This window comes from Dysidea avara, chromosome 5 (assembly GCF_963678975.1).
Source record: "Dysidea avara chromosome 5, odDysAvar1.4, whole genome shotgun sequence".
In the NCBI taxonomy this organism is placed as follows: Eukaryota; Metazoa; Porifera; class Demospongiae; order Dictyoceratida; family Dysideidae; genus Dysidea; species Dysidea avara.
Genome location: NC_089276.1, coordinates 9,433,650 through 9,448,448, shown reverse-complemented (window position 1 = coordinate 9,448,448; position 14,799 = coordinate 9,433,650). Strand labels below are relative to the sequence as shown.

The 14,799-nt window shown below is 38.4% G+C and overlaps 1 long non-coding RNA gene across 2 annotated transcripts; it reads left to right on the top strand.

Moving 5' to 3' along the window:
* Positions 1–3,492: 3,492 nt before the first annotated feature.
* LOC136257000 (uncharacterized) lies at positions 3,493–9,932 on the top strand. 2 transcript variants are annotated; one of them, XR_010701755.1, is made up of 7 exons: positions 3,493–3,625; positions 3,705–3,903; positions 6,442–6,502; positions 8,211–8,290; positions 8,576–8,678; positions 8,725–8,833; positions 9,819–9,932. It is a non-coding gene; the product is annotated as an uncharacterized lncRNA (long non-coding RNA). The 2 variants fall into 2 exon arrangements; XR_010701754.1 differs by lacking the exon at positions 6,442–6,502 and having other exon boundaries at positions 3,494–3,625.
* Positions 9,933–14,799: the final 4,867 nt, after the last annotated feature.

The window sequence follows — 14,799 nt, the reverse complement described above, 5'->3', positions numbered from 1 at the left end:
AAAATGGAGTTGTGTGATGTCATTAGCTCACATGAGCTTAAATTACATAGAGTTCTCTCCTTATTGGCTAGTGTAGAAAAGAATAATTATCATGGTTACTTGAACATCGTTGTGGTTACTGTAATGTCTATCAGACAAGACCGAAAGATAGACACCGACACGCGTCCACACTATTGATCAGCTCGGGCTAGGGATGGATTTTTTCAAACCCCTTCTAGGTGTTTGTCCTGTTTCACTTTAGTCAACGATTTTCGCTTAGGTTCCCTGGCTCGTGATAAACACCTCGTACAGGCTTTGCTTCCAGTGTTCGCCTTCCAGTGCCTATTAAACTGGTAAAACAGATAAAAACAAAAAACAAATAGCTCGTGAGCAGTATACAATTTTTTTACCAACAGATATCACTTACAATTCCTCTACACTACCTACCAACATCACGATCCACAAGACAGTACCACCCATTGCTCTACATCTTACCACACGTATCTACTACAGCACACCAAAATAGTTATTTTTCAAGAACAACTAATGATTGGAACACATTACCAGTAAATCTCATTGAAGTTGCAGATGCTGACATTTTTAGAACTGGACTACAATCATTATTGTAATTGTGTTGTATGTGTTTGGGCAAATACGAACACACCAGCAGGGCTGACTGCTCAGTAATAATAATGATCAATAATAATAATCATACATTCCACAATACATACATGAATACCGATTTGTGTGTATGGGATGGCCCATACGCGTATGAGGCAGACCCGACCTATTTGGGTTGCCTTCACTGGATTTTCTGTCTGTCATGGACGGCGACAGACTAGCTCGATCAATAGTAACCATTATAACGTATGAGGTGACGTCTCGGATGACCTTACGCGTATAGGAACGCGCATGGCCATGGTTGACAGGGATGGTTGTTATTATCTACTTTACCAGTTAGGCACTGGAGGGTGTACACAGAAGGCAGAGCCTGTTCGAGGTGTTTACCCATAGCCTGGTTTACAACAGACTGGCGCACAACAATACACACGTAGTATAAGACCACTCACAATTAAACCATGCCAGTAGCCCCAGTATCAGGTGACACAATATCACTTTCCAAGCCATTCGTTCGTTGTTCCTATAGCTAGTAACGTGGGAGGAGCTTAGCTAGCCTGAAAACTGAATCAAAATGTGCCTTAATTAGAGTGTAAGTGCACGTGTAAGAAATGCATAGTCTCGTGCCCAGACCGCTTTTTTCTTATTGTGTGGGGGCGGAGAAAAAGGGGTCTGGTGGACCTCCAATACATTTTTTGTGCAGCCGGATCTACAACTTTTGGGGATCGTTGATTAGTGGTGCTGAATAGCAAAGGTTTGTTAACGAAGCGACAATAGGAAATACGGCGCGCGTTTGCTTAGCAAGGCTGCATCCTTGGGTACGCGCGCCGTATTTCCTATTGTCGCTTCGTTAACAAGCCTTTGCTATCCATCACCACGATCCCCAAAAGTTGTAGATCCGGCTGCACAAAAAATGTATTGGAGATCCACCAGACCCTTTTTTTCTCCGCCCCCACACAAAAAGAAAAAAAGCGGTCTGGGCACGAGACTAAGAAATGCACACTATCGTGTATCAAGATCATTCATTTCTTTAGGTGATACACATTCAAAGAGCACGTGAACACTAGCTACCTGCAGCTGATCACATTTACCTTTAGGAGCTGGTAGCTTAGCTATCTAGTTCCGCTCAGTGCAGCTCAGTACTAGCTAGCTACTACCGTGAGTTACTCTGCCATGTATAGATATGCTACAGTATAATTATTGCTACTACTCGCTATTAGTCCTTCCATGTACTGCTGCTCACATGACTGGCTGAATAATAGTGCTGGTGTAGTTGAGTTTTGTGTTGCTATTGCTGCTGCTACTACTACAGTGTTACTGCTTGCTGCTGCTACTGATGCTGCTCAGGGGCGGATCCAGGATTTTGCTAAGGGGGGGGGGGGGGGGGGGGACACAGGTAGAAGTCACTCCACAGTGTGCGAAGCACACTCCACAAAATGCAAAGCATGAGCCTTCTAGGGGGTCTGGGGGCATGCCCCCCCAGGAAAATTTGAAAATTTAATGTTCTGAGATTGAATTTGGTGACAATTTTGACTGAAATTTGTTGATAGTTCAAACACTGGAAGATACTGAGTTTCTGTAACAACTTTAACAGGCTGTAGGACCAGGTGTCCTACAGACCTTCAGCACTTGTGCTGTAAAGCCTTAATAATTAAAAAAAAAACAGAATTAGTGTCACTGTAAAGACATACTGTAGGCTACAGCTGCTCCCTAAGGAAATTTTGAAAATTTAATGTTCTGAGATTGAATTTGGTGACAATTTTGACTGAAATTTGTTGGTAGTTCAAACACTGGAAGATACTGAGTTTCTGTAACGGCTTTGACAGGCTGTAGGACCAGGTGCCCTACAGACCTTCAGCACTTGTGCTGTAAAGCCTTAATAATTTTTTTTTAAAAAACAGAATTAGTGTCACTGTAAAGACATACTGTAGGCTGCAGCTGCTCCCTAAGGAAATTTTGAAAATTTAATGTTCTGAGATTGAATTTAGTGGCAATTTTAACTGTCAGTGAAGTTTGTTGACAGTTTAAACACTGGAAGCTACTGAGTTAAAAACCAGATTTAGTGTAAAGGCCAAGGCTGCTCCCTAAGAAATTTTGAAAAATAACATTCTGAAATTGAATTTGTTAACAATTTTGATTGAATAAACATGTAGTTCAAACACTGGAAGATATACCGAGGTTAAAAAACAGAGAATTAGTTTAAACTGCTCCCTAATGAAATTTGCCCTAATGAAATTTTGAAAACTTAACATTGTGAGATTGAATTTAGTGGCGATTTTGACTAAAATTTATAATGCTTATGAAAATTCAATGCTGGAAACTACTGGACTGTTAGTAGCTATAAAGTCTATAAAGAAATTTTGAAAATTTGACTTTTTGAGAATGATTTTGGTGCTAATTTTGACTGAAATTAAGTTGAAAATTTTAGGAGGCTAAAATATTGGTATCGGAAGTATCAGTAAAGGTGGTATTGGTACATCTATAATTTTAATAAACAACAAAGTTAGTAAAAGTGTCGTATGGCTTCTTAAACTGAACAAACAATTTTGTTCTCAAACTAGGACTGCCACAAACCATATTAGGAATGCAAACAATATCCTTCAATCATGACCTATAAGGGACTGACCTATACATGTTTGTGGTTAGTCGCCATTTAAGAAGGCATATCATACTTATGCTAATCTACAGTGATGAACAAACTAGGTACATTAATCTTTGGAATTGAGTTACATGAAGGCCAGCATGCATTGCAGTGCTCTGATCGATGTCACTTTCTGCCCCCATAGCAAGTGTATACTAACATACTACCTGTGATTTTTCACCTTCACATCGATTCATTGATCTTGTAATCATTGCACTATTTTGGTGACAGGTCCAGCACAGGACAGACATTGGCTTCCCTATGGTGATATGAGGCAGACGTGTCTTCCAGTATCTGCAAAATGTTGATAGACCGACTGATAACACGCCACTGACTATACACGATTCATCATAAAGGGTGTTCTGGAGTTAGAAAATTTAAAATAAAGTAAGTCATCAACTCTACAGTGTTACCTTTTTGCATATGCTTGATGGCAATATCTTAATATCGTCCCGCTTGTTTCCAGGAATCCATGCAGGAAGAAGGATGCCATTTTCTTCAGGGTAATCGCTGATAAAATGGACTATATGCTGGAAGACCTCATATGGAGTGACATTGGGTGGTAACTTCCCAGTACATGAGTGCTCAAGCCATCGAATATCGGTGATGTAGTGATTTTTAATGCCAGCAGTCTCTCCTTGCTGATCCCGTGAAGAAATCTAAAGGTTTGCTGGCACACTTTACGGGCATTATGCATGTATGTTGTGTGTGCCCTTTGTCTTTCTTCAACTGTGTGTCCACCATCTGTGATGTGCTCGCCGTTGTTGGTCAATGCCATCATAGCTCCAGTAAGTGCCATGTCAAGGTCCTTGTGACTCAAAAGATCAGCTTGGGCACGATGTGATATATAATAGTGCAGAGAAAAGAAGTTGCTAGAAGTGGGACTCTCAATAGTGTAAGGCCAAGCCAGCAGGTATAGCCCTGGAGAACTCCAGAACTGTGAGTAATAGTGTGGTGCGATTTTAAAAATTCTGCCACAAAAAGGGAGATTGGTCCAAACCGTAAGAACCCCCTGGCCATGCCCTTGATCATGTGATCATTTTTTAAAGCAGGTCTTATTTATATTTGTAGTTGTTACTTTGTTGAAAACTTTAACCTTGTTGCTTATACCAGGAACAGGGCGTGACGCTAGTAGTTCTTAAACACTTTTAACTTCTAAACCCCGATAGGGAAGTCACTCTATATTCACTACTGCTCAGTGGTTTGTTGAATCATAATGATGCTGGTTTTTAGAGGAAGCCACAATGAGTTAAAGACCTTATTGCACCTATCAATATTAAGCCCCACTACCCCCTTCCCAGGTGTACACGGAGGATTAGTGGGGGATTTGATCCAATTTGAACTTAAAATTAGTGGGGGATTTGATCGAATTTGAACTTAAAATTTGCCGATATTTAACTGTTCAAAAATGTCAGGTTGTTGCTTCCTGCAAGAATAACCAATTTTAAAAATACTTACGTGGGGATTTGACCACCTGTCGTGTCCCCATGGGAGGGGGGTTTGATATTCGGAAAAGTCAGATCCCCACCCCTCCCCCACTATTTCCCGGGAGGGGGGAGGTGGAGGATAATATTGAAAAGTGCATAAATATTAACTGCTATGTTACTTATGAACACCTTATAATATTGTGTGTTCAACATCACAATTTTATACGTTTGAACTATGCATGAAATTCAAAATTTGTATGTGTGTGAGATTGCACCTCAAACCATGTTGTTCATGCCAGAGGTATGACCAGTTGAGTCTAACTAAAACTACATACAAATTTTTTTTAATGGATTTTAAAAAGTAAACAAAATAGATAAATTAAAAGATGGCATTTTAATAAGGTAAATTGGGATCACTTAAAAAAGCGACAAAAACAAGAAAGGATCACTGAAAAAAGTAACAAAACATGAAGGGATCGCTGGGGTTGCAAAGTAAGCCACAAATCCATAGTTTGACTTGGCAGAACAGAAAAATATTAAACAAAATGTTTTACTTATTGTGTTATGAGTTAATAGCCATATAGCTACCAAGGTAGAGTAAAGTCAAAAGAGGATCATTTTTTTCAGCAATCCTTTCTTGTTTTGTTGCTTTTTCAAGCAATCCCTATCAGTGGAGTGGCCAGGAAAAATTTTTACCTAGGCAAAATTTATACGTTGACCAAATTGAGGGTCTGCTTCTGACTCAACTGATTCACAAATACTTTTCAAGTATGGGTGGTACAGCATTTGCAGGTTGACTATCTGGTTGGATGGAGGAAACTGTTTCAGAAGACTCTGAACATTTTTCTACATGTCATAAGTAATGCCCCAGCATAGTTAATGCTACAGTATACCATGCTTCAATCATAAGAGTAGTTTAATTACATGCAACACAACTTACTCCGGAGATATTTTGAGCAGTCAGGCCATCCATGGACTGCAATGGAGGTCATAGTCATGCACACTACTTTTTATTGATCTGATGTGATGTTTAAGTCAGGGATAATTCCTGTGATGCTCAACTGCATGTGTTAAGCATGTCGAGCTAGGGAGTCTGGGGGAATGCTCCCCCTCAAGGAAAATTTTACTTTGAAATGGAATGTGGAGCTAGCTTTTTTTTATTGTGACAGCTAATGCATAATCAATTAGCTCAATGTAATGCCATACAGTTGACTCATTGGAACTTTTGAAAAGTAATGTAAAGACAATTGACATAAATGTAAATGATCAAGCAGTGTAATGGGAATAGTGGCTATAATCTGTATTGAATGCTCTATTAGAGTATATTACGATGACTGCTCTATTAGAGTATCTCGATCTTTTACAAATTCAAACCACACAAAATAGAATCTATGGCTGTAGTACTTATCAGAGCTGGAGCCTATGGTACCTTGATGGTGCTGGACTATTTTTCAGCTACTGGGGTACAGCAATGCTGTCTAGTAACGTTTGAGTAGAAAATCCAGAGTGCCAAAACTCAGGCCTGCTCAGCCTGCTGTTAAGCATTTTTACCAAGGAAGCTGCTTCGGTTGCCTCAATGGTAGCTACGCCACTGCCTATTTACCTTTTTAAAATACCATTTTTTAATTTATCTAGTATAATGTGTATGTCAACTCCCTCTTTGTGCACGCACAAGCACACACAAATACTCACGCATACAGCTTCTACACACACACACACACTGTATACACCCAACACAAAGTGTTACAGCTAGCAGCATCGTTTGTTCATCTTCAGGAAGGATTGTCCTTGACCTGTTGAGAATACATTGCCATCAACTAAGGGATTAAGAGAAATTGTAAGTCTTTTGAAGACACTTTAAGGAACACGTTCATGCTACAATATCCTATGCATGCTTATGCACACGACCATTACACATGCATGCAAACATGTGTCCTTGAAAGTAAGTAATGTTCAGCCGTGCACATATTAACTATGCAATGGAAACACTTTCTTACATAAATCATATACACTAGCCTTTAGCTGAATATCATGAACCACGATAGTGGGTTCATAATAGGTATTGTGGTGAAATTTCAAAGATACTTAGATACTTATATGTGACTGAATTTGAGAAAACCGTCGATCTACGCACAAGAATAGATTGTGAGATACACGGTTTTAAAGATTTTAATCGAGTATAGCTCGGGAAGGCCAAAAGCTACGAGTTTGAAATTTTCACCGTGAACGCAGCCACCTATCACTACTGGACAATGATCCATGCTATTACCATGAAATTCCCATGATCCTATGAACTACGCATGAAAGCTGCAGTTGGTTTTTTTTTCATGGGTAATGAAATACCCATGAAATGCTGGAGTAAAATAATGTACCCACGAACAATCCATGAACGAGTGGGTTTTCATGGGTTTGTATACCATGAAAATCTGTGAATCACAGCCATGAAAAACCTGTTGAAAACCTATGAATAATATTCATTGGCTTTCCACAGGTTTTTCATAGGTAAGATTTCACAGGCTTTTCATGGGTTGTGCATACATACAAACCCATGAAAACTCACTTGTTCATGGGTTGTTTGTGGGTACATTATTTTGCTCCGTGCATTTCATAGGTATTTTATTACCAGTGAAAAATACCAAGTACAACTTCCATGGGTATTTCATGAGGATCATGGGATTTCTATGGTAACAGCATGGATTTATTGTCCAGTAGTGTATGCTATTTAACACACTTTAGTCAGCAGTAGGCTAGTTATTGACATAACCATGATTTTGAGCAACTTTTTTCACCACGGTATCTATATCACATGTACATTACCTAGGGTGGTGGTGGCGGTGGTGGGAGGGCAATTGATATACGAAGAGAAAATGGCCGAGCGGGTTATATGGAGTGTCCAGCCTTATTATAGGGCCACCATTGCCACCAGCACCGCTCATTGCCACCAGCACCGCTCATTGCCACCAGCACCGCTCATTGCCACCAGCACCGCTCAAAGTGAAGGAAATACACTTAGAAAATGTCTGGACAGCTTCTCAAGACAGTCCACGTCTGTAGCTTCGTGCTCCAGCTGCCCAGTGCCATTCCAAGGTGCCAGTGTGCTCCCAGTAGCTCACACACGTCCGTACAAATCCACTCGAGAAAAGCAGCCTTGGCAAAGTATTGGCTTGGTTGTGGTGCTAAAGTGTAGTGTATCGATGAAAAGTTATGGTGAAAAGTCAACTTCAAGGTTGTGTGCGTAGATCGACGTTTTTGTAAAATTTGGTCACATATACTTATAAAGATACTTAGAGGCTGAGATACTTAACTTTTATGTTGGAGTGTTTTGGACTACAGTGGAACCTGTCTTAACAACCACCTCTATGGTAAGACCACCTCTCTAAAAAGGTCAACTTTGGATTTACCTACTGAAGAAGGTATAAACTAATTCACCAATCTAAAGCATAGAAATGTTAGCCCGAGGGTGACCAGCTTAGACAGGTTCTACTGTATTTAGCCTTTGTGGAAGATTCCATTTTATATGTAAGCACATTTGCTTTCTTTCTCAGGAGGAGCTACTGAGGCAGGTACAAACAGAGAGAGATGAGTTAGCAGCCAGGCTTGATGCACTACCAGTAGGACACAGTTGGTAATATCTCAACAAGAAGATAGAACTGAACTTGTTGAGTATGATGACACTCAAGGGTAGTAGTAACTCTTAACTAAATAATGGGACCTAAAAATCTGCTAGGAAATTCTGGAACACAAACACACATTTGTTAAAATTGTAACTCTCTCCCCTTGAAAAATAACCCTAGCTACCTTTATAAAGGTTGTTTCTCTTTCAGCCATTTCTGGTACTATCGATTTGGAATCCCTAGTACAGTGTTACATATGTAAATTTGAAGTATATGTTGTACTATAATTCACACAGGAACGTTTCAGTCAGCTCATGACAGAGAAAGCTGATCTGTTAGACCGGTTACAACAGTACAAACATGTTAATGTCCAACTGGCCAATGAGACAGAGACAATAGGTAAGTAATTTGTAGCAGTCATGTTTTAATGGTGTGCATGTTTTAGGAGAGTATATACTACTGTATCAAACCCAAAGAGAATCTTTAAAGAATAAATTTGAAAAGAAGGATCATTTTATCATCTAACTGATCCAGGATAAAAAAAAACGTTACAGGTACAAATGTTGTTCAGTTGTCTGTACACAGCACACAGAGCCTCTTTATAAATATGATGATATTTTACTAACCACTGTTAGAGAGCAAGCTAGTTTTCCGCTTGCAAAAGTTCATCACAGCAGTTACTGTGGCGATACCATTCTCAACTACTTTAGTAATGTACTACAATCTAGCAAAAATCCCACTTCTCCAAGGCGTTGGTGAAATAATTCTTCTTCAATTACAACCTGATCAAAAGTTCTGGTATACAGCATGGCAACAATGTGACATACTGCAATTTGTGTCATTGTTTTAGTACACTGGCATGCAAAACTCCTTCTGTGTATTGCAGACGATGTCATTTCTCCCTCGATAGATTACTACACCTTGCTCTTCAGGAATTTGTTAACTTGCTCTAATAGTAGATACACTTCCCTAAAGTAATCAAAACATTCTAATTGAACAATTCACATAATTTTGGAGTACAGCATTTTACTTGTTAACAGCAGCCACTATTATATCACGTGGTTACTATGCAAAAGTGGCTACAATATGAGCTTTTATGGCAGCAGCTCATGAGATTTTCAAACGACTGACCTTGTTTAACCATCCTATCTACTCAGCTCCTCTCAAAAATACTATATCCTGGCTTTTAATGGCTTTTTCTTCTCAAACATATTGCATCAGCATATTCAGATGCAACACATTGCTAGGCAGTACTTGTGTGACAATACTTCAAGGTTATGCAGTAGGAGGGGCAGGTTTCGACCAGTAAAATACGGTAGTTATGAATTCACTCTACTAAAGACTCGACTATCAGATTGCACTGTCCACTTATTGCTATGATGTACACTGATTGTGTTTCGTATGAGCTGTGCATAGAATAACTTCATGAAGTGTGTATCCTGTGAAATAGTAGTGGTTGCAACCTGTTGGTGGAAACTTTTTTGATGAATATTATTTTTATAATCCTTGTTATTATTGCAAGTACCCCACACATTTTAGAAACCTGCCTACTTGTCTGCCTGATACCTTCAGATGAGATGGTAAAGAGCGGTTACAGTGGAGTCGGTTCTGCTGAAGCTAGTGAAGCAAAGGATAACTGTAGTTGTGCAGCAAGAAGATCATGTTGTACTCAACTACTACATGCTTTAAATGATTGGACCTTATCACTCGATGAACGTCTCTCTACTGATGTAGTTTATTTTGATTTCTCAAAAGCATTTGACAGCGTCCCACATACTAGACTTTTATTGAAACTTCAAGCATATGGAATTAACGGTCAACTTTTGAGCTGGTTCAAAAGTTTTCTTACGGGTCGACGTCAATGTGTTAAAATTAATGGTGTCTTGTCATCTTGGGTACAGGTTTCCAGCGGTGTCCCACAAGGTTCAATACTTGGTCCGTTATTGTTTTCTCTATATGTTAACGAACTGCCGTCACTTGTCTTCAGTCAGTTACTGATGTTTGCAGATGATATAAAGCTCTATCGTACCATCCATTCTTCTGAAGACTGCCTTGTACTGCAAAATGACATAAATATCTTGCTTGACTGGTCAAAACGTTGGCTATTATCTTTTAATATTTTAAAATGCAAGGTCTTACATATTGGCAATGCTCCATACACCGGCAATTATACTATAGCAGGAATCCAGCTGGAGCTATTGGACAACATTCGAGATCTTGGCATACAAATTGACTCAAAATTAAAATTTCACATTCACACAGATATGGTAGTTAAAAGGCCTACCGGATTCTAGGTCTCATCTGTAAATCATTTGAGTGTAAGGACTCTGATGTCATGGTAAAACTATATAAAACACTTGTCCGCCCAATTGTTGAATATAACAATGTCATATGGGGACCTTCTTACACACTTGACAATCAAAAACTTGAAAGAATGCAGCGTAAAGCAACCAGAATGATTCCATCTATCAACCATTTATCATACTACGACAGATTAAGACATCTAAACATACCATCTTTACAACACCGTAGACGAAGGGGTGATTTGATATATTTGTACCAAATTCTCAAAGGCAGTTATGATATAGAAAATCATTTATTTACCCCATCCACTTCTACTGTAACAAGAGGTCACACAAGGAAATTATTCAAACATCACACTAATTCGTATACAAGATCTAATTTTTATAGTAACAGAGTAATCAATGACTGGAATTCATTACCCCAATCTATTGTTGATTCTCCCTCTGTCAATGATTTTAAAACACTGCTGGACAGACACTATAGTAATTGCTTATTTGATTTTGTGTAGTAATTAGAATAGCTAAGTACATAATAATTATTAATTTTGTTTATGGATGTACAGGCATAAGCCTTTATCCTTAAAATACAAATACAAATACAAATAGCAATACTTGTGTGATAATTTACGCCAATTTCCCATGCCTTTTTTGGGGTTCCGATGAGTTTGTGCCCTTTGTGCCTTGTCTTTCCTTTTATCTTCAAGGCTGACCATCTTGTTGGTACAATGAATCCATACCAACGCATTAATTTTCTGTCAACACTTTCCTTGAGCAGCATATTTAGATGCTGCAAACTTATTTAAGTGCTTATGCTCGGTATATACCTGTAACTTCACAATAAGTTCAATGCCACGCCTATTAATTAGTGTTCCACCGATAATCGGATTGGTGTCAAATTGTAACTGATATAATTTTGATATTGATCAGTATCGATTATTTAGGTATTCCGTTACCGATTAATAGCCACTTGCGCCAATCGTCATTATCATAACTATCATCATAAATGCTATGCTAGCAAAACGTAAGATATATCAGGCTGGAAATAGTGTTGAGCATTATTCTAGCATAAAAGGTGCAGGAATTGCTTTGTTAAACATTGAGCAACTGCTAGTACTTACTATGTTTGCATGAAAAAGATCTAAATACTCTAATAGAACAGTCACCGCACAATAAAATATTTAAGAGCAGTCACACATAGTTAATTTGAGAGGTGTGTAAACTGTATGTCAATTATTGGTATCGGTATCTGTATCAGAGAAAATGTACTGCTAGGTATTGGTATCAGATTGGTAGGTATTTTTCTGTATCGGTGGAACCCTACTGCTATAACAAGAAACCAAACAAACTAGTATTAAAAAATTATTAATTTAAAATGAAGTAAGGATCCAAGCAACAAAAAGTAGTGGAACAAGAGATGAATGATGGTATTATATCATAGTTCAGGGGCGGATCCAGAGTTTGGATAGTTATCCTTACCAACTATATCACGTCTGTTATGTACAATAAAATCCTATTTATAGCTTCATAGGTAAGCTACACTGCCTCATGAACATTGTGACTGCTTTATTAGAGTAATTGACTGCTCTATTAGAGTATCTCGATCTTGTATGCAATTTCTTGAAGGGGGGGGGGGGGGGGGGGGGGCATTTGCCCCAAATTCCCCATCCTGGATCCGCCATTGTAGTTCAGCAGGAAAATCCCTGCTTTAACAATTTTTAATATACAAGTACACCATAGACTTTGCCTGCTTATGAAGTATATATTAGAAATATTTGGCTTGTGTTAGCAGGAGCTCATAAGCGCTGCAAGGTGCAAAAGGGCTGCATCCCACAATCATGCTCCCCTCACATCAACAATTTCTTTTGCCATTAATTGTGTGAGGGATACGTAAGTGAGTAGGTATATTAATTTACAGTACCCTACCACAGTAATGCCACTGCAATCAATTCGTGAATTCTGCACCTCCTAAAATATTGGAACGACCCTGTATGTACATTATCTTAGTACACATTCATATACCTGATATACGAAGTGTTAATGGTTCACTGGTATAGCCAATACCACTAATGGTTACAGTACAAGTGATGGTACCAGCATCCTCTGCAGTTAGATCATTACCAGTTACACTTTGTGTTGTTTGATTATTAGGAAAACATGTTGGATTACCACTATTATGATCAGGATGAGTGTAACAACCTGTAGTGTTCCACTGGTAGTTGGTCACTGTAATTGTTGACCCATCACTTGATGTAACCATACATGTCAGAGTGACACTACTCAATATGGGATAGTCAAATGTGTTAGTAGATCCACTAACTAATGTACCAGCTGGATTACTGACTATGGTGACTGTAGGAGCTGGAAATAAAGTGATATACATAAAAATGTGATGTTACATTGCTAACTTCATTTCGTAAGTGTATGTACCTACATATGTGAAATTTGGTATTCAAGATGTGCAATATTTGTAATATTAATTACAGCTGTGTAACTTTTAATCCAAGTATCCACAATTAACTGCCTATTAGGTCTGCACTAAACATTCTTTAGTAGGAATCTCCCAAAATTAAAAAGAGCCAGCCACAACAGTGCCACTAAAAGCCATCATAGAAATATCATAATACAATCATTCATAGAACCTTTACAAAAGAGCCTTTGTCCATTTAATATCAAAAACCATACTAAACATGAATATCGAAATTAAAAAGATATTATGCCTGCCTGCCTGACCACAGCTGCAAGGCTATAGAGGCTAAACTAGACAGTGTATAGTCACCAGTTTCATTCCGTAATTCAGTAACACAATGCATGCATATAGAATGTCGTTTTTGGAGTTCCAACAAGTTTTTCCCTCAGTGCCTTGCCTTTACCTTAATTTTCTTCTATCTCCCTTCCAATTTCCTGGTTGCTATCTTCATGAAAGGAAAACATACTGAGGCATTAGTTTTCTATATTGACATTTTTGTTAAAAAGTGTATTCACATGCCACAAAATTGTTTGAAAAGCTTATGCTACTGTACAAGGGAGTATGTAGATAGTAAAGTTGGGCCATATACCGGTATGACAGTAACAAGATGATAGTTTACAGCTGGCAATAACCAATACTGCCCTGTTTTTAAAAACCGCCATACCCATATAAATGGTTATTGTGATATCATAGCAGGAATACAGCTGCTTCTTGTTCCAACTACACACTTATAAATTGTGTTTAAAATGTCATATCGTACTTGTCAATCAGTATTTCAGCTTCCTTGTACTAGCAAACAAGCCTAACCCATGCACTACTACATGTGAAGCGATGCACTATTTATTAGAATACACATGAGGCATGTGTACCAGATGCAGCACTACTGTGAATGTGGGGTAAAGATTCTGGCCTTACATTAGAAAGCCTCAGTAAATTATTTGCTAGCTATACATAGGATCTGTACCTCCTTCAAGGTTTATATGCACTCCATGGTAGGGCTGAAACGATCATGTTTTTTATTATTCGAGTACGTACTCTCTAAAGTTAATGATTGAGTACTCACGAATACTAGCTACTTGTAGTCATACCCGTGTGATGTGTTTTATACTTACTTTAAACAGTTCATAGTTTTTTCAAGTAACAACAATGATACACACACTGTATTAAAGTACTGATGTTAACAAGAAATTATGCCAATCAAACTCTATAGCCTTCATTGTGCCACTCCCTGATGGCATGTGAGCTGGGTCATGTGAACTTAATGAGTGCTTGAGTACCAATTTTACTATCCGAGTACCAAAAGTACTGGAGTATTTTCAGCATTTGATTCAGCCCTACTCCATGGCATCCCCATAAGTTAGGCTAGTTTTTCCAAACTGCTTATGGCTGTCGTAGTAAACAAACTTCACCCATGAAAATATGATGTGTAAACTGTTTTTTAATGTACTTGCTATATAGCATGATATTTGCAATAATCGGAGAAAATTTCAATATCATCCAACCCTAGTAGATAGCAGCTCTAATACTGATCAAAACACTACAGAAAACAAACTATGGCTACCACACCCTTTAACACTCTTATTAGCTGCACTTAAAAAGTTGATTTGTAAGTTCTATAATACCTCAGTCTATCAGAAAAGCCAGATAATAATTTAGTAGCACTTCTTTGAACAGGTTCTAACTCATGTTATACTGTTAATAGTTTACACTGTATATGTGACAGAAAGACTCTGGAATAATCAAATAAGTT